This window comes from Cavia porcellus, unplaced genomic scaffold, assembly GCF_034190915.1.
Source record: "Cavia porcellus strain 051 isolate PalLab524CR breed Dunkin Hartley unplaced genomic scaffold, mCavPor4.1 scaffold_3, whole genome shotgun sequence".
In the NCBI taxonomy this organism is placed as follows: domain Eukaryota; kingdom Metazoa; phylum Chordata; class Mammalia; order Rodentia; family Caviidae; genus Cavia; species Cavia porcellus.
The window spans coordinates 105,293,441-105,305,966 of NW_026947486.1; positions in this window are offsets into that span (position 1 = coordinate 105,293,441).

The window sequence follows — 12,526 nt, forward strand, 5'->3', positions numbered from 1 at the left end:
TACATAACACATCTTAATTAATTTTTCTTCCCCTTCTCGTCACATCTCTGCTTCTTTTGGTTCCTTTCCCTTTTCCAAGAGTTCTAGCTCCCTATTTCCTATTATCTAACTTTTATTTTACTCTTAATTTATATTTTGAGTTTCTCATATGAGAGAATCCATTTAATTTTAAGCTTGTGTATATGATTTATGTCACTCACATTATGGGCTCAAAGTGCATATATTTTCCTACAAATGCCTCAAGTTAATCATGCTCTATGGCAGAGTAGTACTCCACTGTATGAAATACCACATTTTCTTTATGCATTCATCTATTGATGGACATATATATCTCTTCCAAGATTTGGTCGTTATGAATGATGGAACTGAACAGCATCCCAGTTGCACAAGAAATAATATTAAAAATCAATAAATGGAATTATTTCAAATAAGAAATCACTGCACAGCAATGGAACCAATCAAGAGAGTGAAAAGACAATCTATAGAATGAGAAAAATATTTGCCTGCTATTCTTTGGACAGAGAACAAATGTTTAAGATATAAAGGTCTCAAAAAAATTGGACCAGCCAAAATAAAAGACCCAATCAAAAAGTGGGTAATTGAAATGAATAGACACATTTTAGAAGAAGTAAATATGGCTAATAAATACACACAAAAAAATTTCGACATCTCTGGCCATTAAAAAAATCCATAATTTGCAAATATTTTCTCTCATAGTTTACCTATCTCCCTCTTCACACAAGATTTCCAAGAAATTTTTTTAAAATTTTGATGTGGCTCATAATTTTATTTATCCTTTTATGGGCCATAATTTTGGCATCAAATCTAAGAAACTTTGCTTAACTCTAGATCTTGAAGATTGTTTCCTATGACTTTTTCTAAACGTTTTTTGATTTTACATTTTACCGTTAAATTGGTGATCGATTTTGACCTAATTTTTGCATAAGTATGAAATTTAGGAGTTTTTGGTCTATAAATATCCAATTGTTTCAGCATGATTTGAGAAGACTATTGCTCTTCAACTGGATTCATTTTGCACATTTGTCAAACATAGTCAGCATATTTGGAAAAATCTGTTACTAGATCCTTCATTCTATTAAATTAGAGCAATATATGTATCCTTCTACAAATGCCACTCTTTCTCAGGTATTGAAACTGTCTAGTAAGCCATAGCACTGGGTAGATTGATTTTTCCTACTTCAATAGTCTTTCTTGGGATTGTTTTACTATCCTGGTGCCTATGCTTTTCCATTTAAATTTAGAATATGTTATGGATTTGTTTCTTTATTTTGGTTACTATCATTTCAGAAATTGCAGGTGTGTGTCTTCCCTTTTCCTCTATCTCATTATCTCCTGGACTTGTTCTTGGGAGTCGGAGGTTGTGAGCTTGCATTTTTTTTTTACTGCATCTTGTCATTTTCTATTTCAAAAGGCTTGTTTAGTTCTTCATTTTTTTACTATGTTGATTCTTCTAATTTTTTTTGTAGTAGTAACTTTATCACCAATGTCCAGGCCTCTCTAAATAAGGGTTGCTCTTTGGGGATGACTTCTGTGCGTAGAAAGTTCTTGTTTTGTGTCTGTCCAAAGATCTTACCTTTCTAATTAATTAAAAGTGTGATGTTGTTATCTGTTTGGCTGAGTCCCTAGGCCTTTGGTGGTTGGGTGTGATGAGGTTGTTACCCCCAAAATTCACCAGTATTGTTATAGACGTGAGAAGAATTGACTAAAATAGATATGAAATCCTAGCTAAAGTAGTATAAGTAGCAATAACAGTAGCATCAAGCACAGTTCAGAAACTAACAAACTGTGGTAACTGTTAATTTTGTACTGTTTACTGTAGGAGCAGAATCTTCAATTATATTACAGAGCCGATCATAAATTAGGAGCTTACCTTGTGATGGGAAAATTTAAGAAAGATAACAAAGAAATTAGAAGCCAGCAGAAGGACAAAGGATGATCATGCAAGCTTTAGGAAAGTTAAGAAAAGGGCAAAAGAGAAAAAATGAAAGAGTAAGCAAGAGAGTATCCGATTTAGTCTTTGGATTTTCAGGATGAGATTTGTTTTCTGACGCTGGATTTCTCCACAGATATTTAGAAAAGAGAAAAACAGATAAGAAAAAGTAAAAGGAAAAAAAGTAGGGTGAAGCCTCACCTTCCTGCTTCTATTCTGTGTGTCTTTGTTCCCAAGCACAGTGCTGGTTTACTTACCACCTGTTGGCTCGTATTGTCGCTGTTACTTCTAATAATGTCAGGCTGTTAGTCCTTCCTGTCCATTCTGTACACCGTGACTGGAGGCCCTGCAGTGTGGCTAGTGTCCCCACTGGTCGCTGGGCCTTCCTTAGATGTCCACCTGAATTCAGGCAGCCCCTTTGAGAGAGGCCGGGCTCTGGGTCTTTCAGAAGTGCTTTGACAATTTTTTCATATATGTATTGCTTATTGTCTTAGTTCCTTTCTTGTTGCTGCAACAAAATACCTGACACCCACAAGTTAAAAGAGAAAAAGTTTATTTTGGCTCACGGTTTGTAGAGATTTCAGCAGGCTGATTCAGCATGGCAGAGCAGGATGACAGAGGTGTGACAGGAGGCTTTCTTGTAGCATGGCAGTGGAAAGCAGTGCCAAAATCAAGGGATGAGAAGAGATGTATGTTATCCCAGGTCCCACTCACAGTGATCCAGCTCTTCTCACCAGGTCTCCCCACCCAACATTACAGCCAGGGATAAACCTCTCATTGGACTAATACAGTGTCATATACTCATGACCCGGTATCATACCACCATAACGCAGTCACCTCTCAAGTGTCCCACCTATGAGCACAGGAGGCTTTGGGGAAAAATTTAGATACAAACCACAACAATCACTTTTGTATTATCATTGGAGAAATATTTCTTTAAGTCCTTTGTCCATTTTTCTATGTCCAATTCAGATTGTTTACTATCACTACAGTGTTGCAACTGTTTTAAAATAAATTATTGATATTAACCCCTTACCAGAGATATAGCTTGCAAGTATTTTTCCCAGTACATAGGTAGCCTTTGCACTTTAGACATTTCATTTGCAGTGGATAAGCTTTTTAATCTAATGTAATTTGTTTGCTTTTACTTTAGTAATCTGAGTTTATAGTACAATATCTTAAAAAGTCTTTGCTCCCCTATGCTTTCTTCTGCGAGTTTTATATTATTATGTCTTGTGTTTAAGTTTTCCACCTACATTCAGCTTATTTTTGTGTATGGTGTAAGATAATTTTCAGTTCTTCCAATTTAATTCTTTGATGTGCAGAAATAGTTTTCCCAGCACCATTCACTGAAGAGACTTTCTTTATCTATTATATGCTTTTGGTGCCCTTTTCAAAAATTAGTTGATTGTATATTATGCATACATTTCAGGGCTCTATTCTGTTCAGTTTCTCTATGTTTCTGTTTTGTTGCTGGTACCATGTTCTTTAGATTATTGTAGCTCTTCAAATAATTTTGAATGAGAAAACATAGTACCTTCTATAAACTTCTTAAAAGTTCAAATATAGAAACCTCATTTCCACTTAAATCACTTTACCTTTCCAGATTTTAAATATATTGGACTCATTATTAGATGATGTTATAATTTTATTTTAGTCATCAAATGTTATTTTTTCAATTCATGAGGAAATACATAGTGTAAGGTATGTATCCACATTTCTGCTTTCCATTTTTCTTTCTTCCTAATGTTTAAAAATTCATTGTTTTATCATTGCCTTTCTATTGGAAGAAACTGTCTTAGTCAGTACTAAACAGTAATTCTGCTACTGAGAAAATCTTATAATTTTTCTGTGTTAGTAAATGTTTGTATTTTCCCGTCATTCCTAATGTATAGTTTCTCTGGATATGTTGTTTTATGTTGGTAGAGCTCTTTAAGAACTAGAAAACTGTGCCATTTCTTTTTTTTTATCTCTACAAGAAATCCACTCTTGAGATGCTGTTTCCTATAGATAGTGTGTCATTTCTTCTAGGGTGCTTTTACTAATTTTTCTGTTTCCTTATTCTTTTGTAGTACTGGTTATTGAGCTCAGAGAGTGCTCTTTCTATTTGCTTATATTTTATTGAGACAGAATGTCATTAAGTTTCCCCAGGCTACTCTTGAACTTACAGCCCTCCTGCCATTAATGTACAGAGTAGCTTTAATTACAGGTGTATAGTACCATGATCATCTGTCTCTATTTTTAATATGATTATGATATATTTTTAATGGTCTTTCTTTGACTTATTCTGTTAATGGGTCATGCAACTTCTTTGATGCATAGGTTTGTATCTTATCTAGAATTTTTCAGCCATTATTTCTTCAAATACTATTTATGTCTCAGTCGCTTTCTCCTATCCTTTCTGAACATTGTGCTTGCACAAATGTTAAAATATTTTCTTGTTATCTCATAGGCCCCCTAGCCTCTGTTTCTTTTCAGCTAATTTTCTCTGTTGTTCAAAATGAGTGGCCTCTTTTATTATTACAGATTGTTCTGTCTTCATGTTTACATCCTGTGTCATCTCCACTGTACTGCTAAGCCTATTCAGCAAGTTATTTATTTTGGTCATTGTATTTTTCAATTCTATAATTACATTTGCTTCCTTTCTGTGACTTATATTTTTGCTCTTTCCTATTTGTTCATTTTTTTCGAAAGAATATATAATTGATTGCAGAAACGTCTTTATGATGACTGCTTTGAAATTCTTGTCAAGTAGTTACAACATCAGATTTATTTTGGTGCTGGCATCAGTTAATCATCTTTCTCTCATTCAAATTGTGATTCTCTTATTCTCATAATGATGGGTAGTTTTGAGGTTTGCCTCGGACACTTTGCTAGGACATTTTGAGAGCTATTTTTCTTTATTCAGCAGGCAGCTATCCTGCTTTAATTTACCATGCAGGTTCTGACCTAATTTTATGTGCTGTGGTTCCAATAGCAGTTTGTTTTTAGAGACATTACAGTGTTACTTTAGTCTGCTTATTTTATCAGCTGTCATTGTTGTACTTGTGCTTCTTGCTAGTGCTGACTGAAGGAGTCACCTGGATATGATAAAGGCAAGTGCCAGGTGCTCCAGAGTGGGAAGAAGGGGTGTAACGGGGTCTTATATTGTTGTGGTGTTTCAGGTTGTGATAGAAAATGGCTTACCTGTGGAAATAAGGAATTTACATATCTGGCCACTTACTATGGACCAGCTCCCTTTTCCCACATCTTCTTGCCCGTCCTAACATCTTTCAGGAGGTGAGGAGAGTCTTTGGTTTAGGAGTATGAAGATGCTTCCTAATCAGAGCTTTGGAAATCTTTATAAAATTTGACATTTTATTTTTAATGCCTTTACTGAAGTATAATTTATGTAATACAAGATCCACACATTGTAAGCATTAAAAGCAATGACTTTTAATAAAATCCAAAACTTGTGCAACCAGAACTATAATCTGGCCTTCCAGGAATTCTATCACTTCAGTTTGCTGATACCCTTTTACAGTTAACCCTTGTTTCCACCTGTAACCCTAGAAAACCGCTGTTATGCTTCAGGTCTCTACAAATTTGCTTTTCATGGCCACATTATAACAGGAATCATATGAAATATAGGAGGAATTTCTGCTTTGTGTCTTCTACTTATCGCAATGTTTTCCAGATTCACCTATGTTTTTTCCTATATTAGTAATATATTCCTTTTATTTGTGAATAGTAGTTATTCAGAGTAAAATTGTGTATACGTATACCATTTTTATTAATTTATCAATTGGTGATCTTTTGGATTATTTTTGGTATAAGGACATGAAGTATAAAGTGGTTATGAATATTTTAATTCGTGTGTTTCATAGGCACAAGCTTTCATTGGTTTTAGGTAGATTTGTAGGAGTAAAATTGTTGAGTTGTATCTTAAGAAATTGATGAAACAATTGCAAATTGATTTTATCATTTTATATATTTGACGTCAAGGTATGAGAGTTGTAATTTCTGTATTCAATGAAATATTATTTTTATATATTTTCATTATTAAACATTTCTCTTAAATGTTTGAACAAATATATATTCTTGGCTTTGAAGTCTTTCGTGCTAAATCCAACATTCTTAACCCGCTCGGGGATAGGTTTTTTCTTTGATTTTGTCTTTTAACCCCTGAATACAGGTCACACTTCCCTGTTTCTTTGAATGTCTGATTTATTTTTAAAAGCTGGACATTTTCAACAGAATTGTAGCAACTCTGCATTAATGCACCAGGGGTTTGTTGTGAGTGTGTGTGTGTGTGTGTGTGTGTGTGTGTGTTACTTAGTTAGAGGACTTTCTGTAGCCAGTGTTTTGAGTCTGTTGCCACTGAAGTATGCAGCTACTAATATCTTTTGCTCAGGTTTTTAATTATCCCTGCCTTTGTAAACAGACAAGGATATGATGGAGGCTTGAAGACTGCATTCAAAATTCGGGCGATTACAGATATGTCCCACCTTTTACTTTCTCCTGGGTCCACCATGTCTCATAATGTGCAAGACCTCATATCTGACCAGGGACCTATTGATCAGAATAGGTCTCTCTCTCTCTCTCTCTCTCTCTCTCTCTCTCTCTCTCTCTCTCTCTCTCTCTCTCTCTCCCTGTCTCTGTCTCTCTCTCTATCTGTTTTTCTCTCTCCCTCCCTCTCTCTCTCCCCCTCTCCCTCCCTCCCTTTCTCTCTCTAACACACACACACACACACACACACACACACACACACACACATGCAGACTTGAGTATGTACACAAGCTTCTAGGCTTCCAGAGACATGCAAGTTACTCAAATCCCACCAAGCTTTCTTCTCTGTATTTTCCTGTTTACTTCAAGGCTAGTTTGCCAGTCTGTCACTAGCACACAAGCACCAAAACATCAAACACACGGTGATGTTATCCCTCCTCATTGATTACTCACCAAGTTCACCTGTTTCCTATTATTATCAGGAGTATGACATTGTGTCTGCTGCACTTCAAATCAATTCAGCCACCTCCAACAGCAAAGTTGTTGGCTTCACAGCTCCTTACCCCACTAGAACTGCTGCACTGATGGATGTAGAGGGAGTATGAACCACTACGACAAAAACACATCAGGTTCTTGCTGTGTTTGTAAGGTGCATTGGCTATTTTTAATTGACATAAAATTTGACATAACTATGGGACACCCTATGATGTTTTGATTCATATTCAATGCAAAATGCTCATATGAGGATAAGTATTTCTCTCTCTCAAACATTTATCATTTCTTTGTGGTGGAAACATTCAAAACTAGAGTAAAAACATTCAAAATTCAAAATTTCTCTACCCCTTTTTTGTGTGACTGTGTGACTGTGTGTGGAAGGGCTATTCAATACATTACCAGTTCTCAAGTTATTACATTTCCTTGCTTTCCAGAGTCCAGAGATGATTTTGGTCAATTTTGGCCAGTTTTATAACTGCTTTTAGGGAAGAGTGTTTGTTAATTTTCTTTTTGGTCATAATCCGTAATAGCATGCAATTGTTCCCCTTGATGCCTCTCTTGCTCTGCTACAGTTTGCTCCTTAGGGAGGCCAGATCATATTCTTCCTCACTGAGAGCGCAGCACTGGTATTCCATAGCACTAAAAAATAGCATGCACACTCGCTAGTATGACCTAAGAGTTCCACATGACCAGGCTACAGCTGGTCTCTCACACTGTACCTCCTCTTCCCTCCACTGCTTCCTCCTGGTCCACCCCCTCTGCACCCAACTCGGTACCTTTCTTCCTGATCTGACAACATGTCCAGTCTTCCCTCCTCTGTGCTCTTACAAATTGTTGTTCCTTTCGCCTGAGAGATAGAATGTCTACCTTCTTATCAGAACTTACCTTTCCTCTTCTCAGAGAAGCGTTCCTTCACCACCCAAGCTAAAACACTACCTCCAGCCCACTGCCCCATTTAATTTTCTTTATAACACTAACTATAGTTGGAAATTATAATATATATGTTAGTTCACTGCCTGAGTTGAGCCCTCCTGATATAGCTCTTTGAGGCCAGTTTGTACTCCGTGATCTCATACCGGATACAGCGCTGGAGTAGGTAACCATTGGGCACTTTTGCATGCAGAAATTAACCAAAAAAAATGTGGATTGGATGTCTTACCATACTTCTGCCATTCTTTATAATAGGCACATGTTTTCTCACTGTAAGATACACTATCATTCATTTGCTTAAACATCTTATTACTAAAATGGTTCAACATTACATGAGAATTATGGGAGTGATGTTTGGAATCAGAAATATTCGACTTCAAACCCTGAATTAATCTTTTACAATTCATACAGTTTCACATCAGTTCTCAATCCCTCTGTGTCTGATTCAGGTTCTTTTTTGTAATAATTAAGCTTATTGGCACAGTTTAGATGTTCATAATGATGATAGTTGTCATAGAGAACTTGCACCTGTACGTGGTATATCTTAGTTCCTCTTTTTCCCATCTCCTTCCCCTCAACCCTTCTCTTCCTTATTCACCAAGCTTTGTTGCCATTTTATCCTTTTTTTATCTTTTGATTTTCGCATTCCCTCTCCCCTGCCACCAATTTCCCTTTCTCTTTGAACAATTACTTCCTATTTCACAGTATCTATTACGCATTCTGGTTAATTACACTTTTGGTTCCTCACAGCATAGGGTGAGCTGCTCGGGACAGTTGTCTCATGTCCTCACTGCTGCCTCCAACTGCATAAGACTCTCATGGTGCCGGTAAGGCCTCAGGCTCCAAATGCTGGTTCCATGGGCCTCTTGGGGAAACAGTGTCCCACCTTACAGAGCCTGCTCCTCAGGGCGGCATGACCTGCTCCCTCTGCTGGGCATTCAAGGTCTGCCTCAGTCTTCTTTTTGTAATGAGAGTCCCTGACTTGCAGGGTTGTAGTTTTAAATAATGTAGCATAAAGAGTTCAGTATTGTGCCAAAGTCTCAGAAAATGGAAATTAAATTGTTTTGCTTTGTTTTTGTCTGAAGTGGCATAGTTGCTTCCTAGTGCTTCCCCTTCCCTGACAATTCTGCAAAAGAGCACAACTAGCTTTAATGAACTAACTACCCTCTCTCTTTTTACCCCAGGACCTCCCCTTTGCACAGACTCTGATTAAATTTGGGAACCCTGAATTCCAATTTTGGTTAATGATATATGACCAGCAAAGAAAATAGGAGTAAGGATAAGACAGTATTTCAAAATCGCATAAATTGAGTTACAAATAGAAACTGAACACCTTTTGCTCTTTTTGCCAGGACCAGAGGATTAAGGAATTCGAGAAACCCCAGGAAACTGCTCAATCAACTGAAACAAACTCATTTGATTAAAATTTTTCCATGTATAAAGTCTGTCATATTCCAACCACCACTACTTCTGATAAATCTGGTGTTTGGAAACTTAATTTTGTATCATGAAAATTCTGAAGCAACACTTACCATGAGGAAAAAAAATACGTACACTTGAAGAAAAGAAAGATTTAATAACCACTGCAAGCCTATTCCAAATATATGCATCTTGTGAGTACATGGGGAGGGATTTTTAAAAACAATCTTGTTCAAATATAACTGATATATTATAGATATTTAAAGTGTATAATTTTATAAATATTGACATAGGGATGCGCTCCTAAATCGATGATCAAAATCAGGATAGGGAACACATGCACCATCTTCACATTTGATTTTTAAAAAGTTGTCTTCTGTGATCACTCTCTCAGCTCATTCTCCCACCAATCCTTACCATGTGCATTAGTCACTTTTCTGTTGATGGAACTCAGTATCCAACAATATCATGTTAAAGGAGGAGAGGTTTCTTTTGGCTTACAGATTCAGTGAGTTCAGTTCATGGTCATCTGCTTCCAAAGCAGAAAGGGAATGGAGAAAGTGCATGATGAAAGGGAAGAGTAGAGGAAAGCTGATCGCACTATGGCAGCCAGGAATTAGAGTGGAGCAAAGAATATAGGATGGGAATACTCCCTTTCAAATCATGCCCCAGTGACCTTTCCATTCTCAACAGGTCCTACCTCTGAACATGACACATCTAGGGAACATTTTAGATCTAAACCGTAACACCAAACACCCACTGATCCTGTACAGGCATATTTATGAGCTCCATATGTATCTTACAGAAAGCTGATTCTACTTGAAAATGAAATTTTATTTCTCATATTTTCTTAACTAGAATCTTATAAAAATAGAAAAAGGAGATGTATTTGTTAAATAATGATATTGTTGATAAGTTAAATTCAGATCACCAAATATGAACAAATTTGGCTTCCTGCTGTGTAACCTAAATATGTTAGAGGCTTTCCTTTTTGGTTTAAAAGGCATCTAAGCAGCACTAAGGGGTTCAATTTGAATTCCTCTTGCATCTTAGAGCTCTTTTGAGATATCTTTGATAATCATTAATCATTAATAATCCTGTTGGCAGTGGATGCCCTTCCAAGGTCATTATACTGTGACCAATATCAGCACACACTGTGTAATTTACAGACCTATGACCATTTTTTCTCTCCAACATCACCAATACTTCAGAAGCATAAACTCATATACATATTATAAGGATATAAAATTACTAAAGCACAATATAAAGCAAGAGTAAATAAAATTCAGGTTCTCTTAGAAACTGTCCACTACATTTGCTATCAAGGGCAAAGACCACACAATCTAGTGACAAATGGATGGACATTTCACTGTAGGGTAATGGGTCAATTTCATATCTATATGGGAAATTAGCCACAACTCTCAAGCAGTACACAAAATTTGATTTCAGAGATAGAGTATAAATTTAAATGTTGAAGATAAAACAATAACAATTCTAGAAGAAAATATATTCACAACACTGTATTAGGCAAAAGTTTTTCCAGTAGAGCATAAAAGATGCTAACTATATGTAAAAAGATAAGGTAGACTTCACTACAATTTTGAATTTATTAATGAGTTTTGATTAAGACATACAAGTTAGTTGGTTCTAGCAGCTGAAACAATGTAAGAATGGTCTATTTCTCATTCACATTATAGTAAAAGTTAGATTAACTCTTTTCTAAGCAGTGACTGGGGACTTAGGCTGCTTCCAGCTAGTGGCTGTAAGATCACCCCAGTACCATCTGGGCAGCAGACAGAGGAAAAAAAATGCTAAGATCTGAATGCTGATGTCCCCCTAAAATCCGTATGTTGAAATTCCAATACCCAAGGTGACAATATCAGGAGGTGGGGCCTTAGGAAAGATAAAGCACAAGCCCTTTCCAAATAGGAGGACACAGCAAGAAGACACAACTTATGAATCAGAATAGGGGCCTTCAACAGATAATGAACATGATGACACTTTGATTTTGGATTTCTCAACTTCCAGATCTTAAATAAAATGCTGTTGTTTATAAGCAACCCAGTTTATAGTATTTTGTTATAGTAGCCCAAACATACTTAGACAGTTTAAAAAAGGAAAACTAAATACTAAACTGTCTCCATGTAGAAGTGACACATGACACTGCCACTCAAATACTATACTAGAACCAGTCCTTTTGAACACCATTATTACTTAAGATGAAAGCATTTGAAATAACACCCACCAAAAATAAATGCGAATGAAAGAAAGTTTAGATAATCAGAGTATCCTTTGCTCCAGCTTATGTTATACAGACTATTTGGCAGGCCAGACTCCTGAGACCACTGAAGGAGTTACAATGGACAAAGCTGTGGCTGGAAAGAGATGTCTAAATCCTCAAGAAAGATGAGAGGAAAAAGCAAAGATGACAAGGGCCAGCAGCACCTGCTAGATTTGGGAAGGATTTGGGAAAGACTGGAACAGAAAAATAAAAAAAGTGCTAGGTATGTGCTCAGTGGGTAAGCTTCTGAGAAAGAACACGAAGGGGAAGTTTTAGAAAAAAGAAAACGTCATGGATACCTTGAGATTGGAATCCTTTGTTTTATTTTTTGCTTTCTGAGAAAATAATTATAATGCTAATCACTGTTGTTTTTCATAGTCAGAACAATATTTCTTTGAATGTGATTTCCTTGTGCTAAGACTGGATCTTTATTAACTTTATAGAGCTTACAGTTCTCAGAAAATGCTAATAAACGCTTGCATAGAGTGTTCAATTTCAAAAGAACCATAGCAAATTAGCTACTGTGTGCACAAATTTCTCAAAGAATGACTGCACGCAGCTCCTTTTCAATGTAAGGGTGTTGAGAATATAAATACAGTTCCTGTATCTAGGACTCTAGACTTCCCACTGGATGTTGTTCAATTGCTATGCAGTAAGTCCTGGAATTATGAATGAGTGCCATTCCAGGAGAACGTTTGTAAGTGGAATTCATTCATAAGTCTGACAAAGCGAGTCTAATACACCTATGACCCAAATACACAATGTACATTGCTTTGAGCTTCCTAGCAGTCCCCTCCACATCACCGCCGCTTTTCTTTTGCTTCTGTAATCCTGGGCTCTGATTGAGCACTGTATTCATGTACACTATTGTACTGTACAGTAAGCACATGGCAGCACAACTGTGACAGCGTTCGGCAGACACATGAGCTACTCTGTCATTTGTTTGCCCGTACGAATGTTAG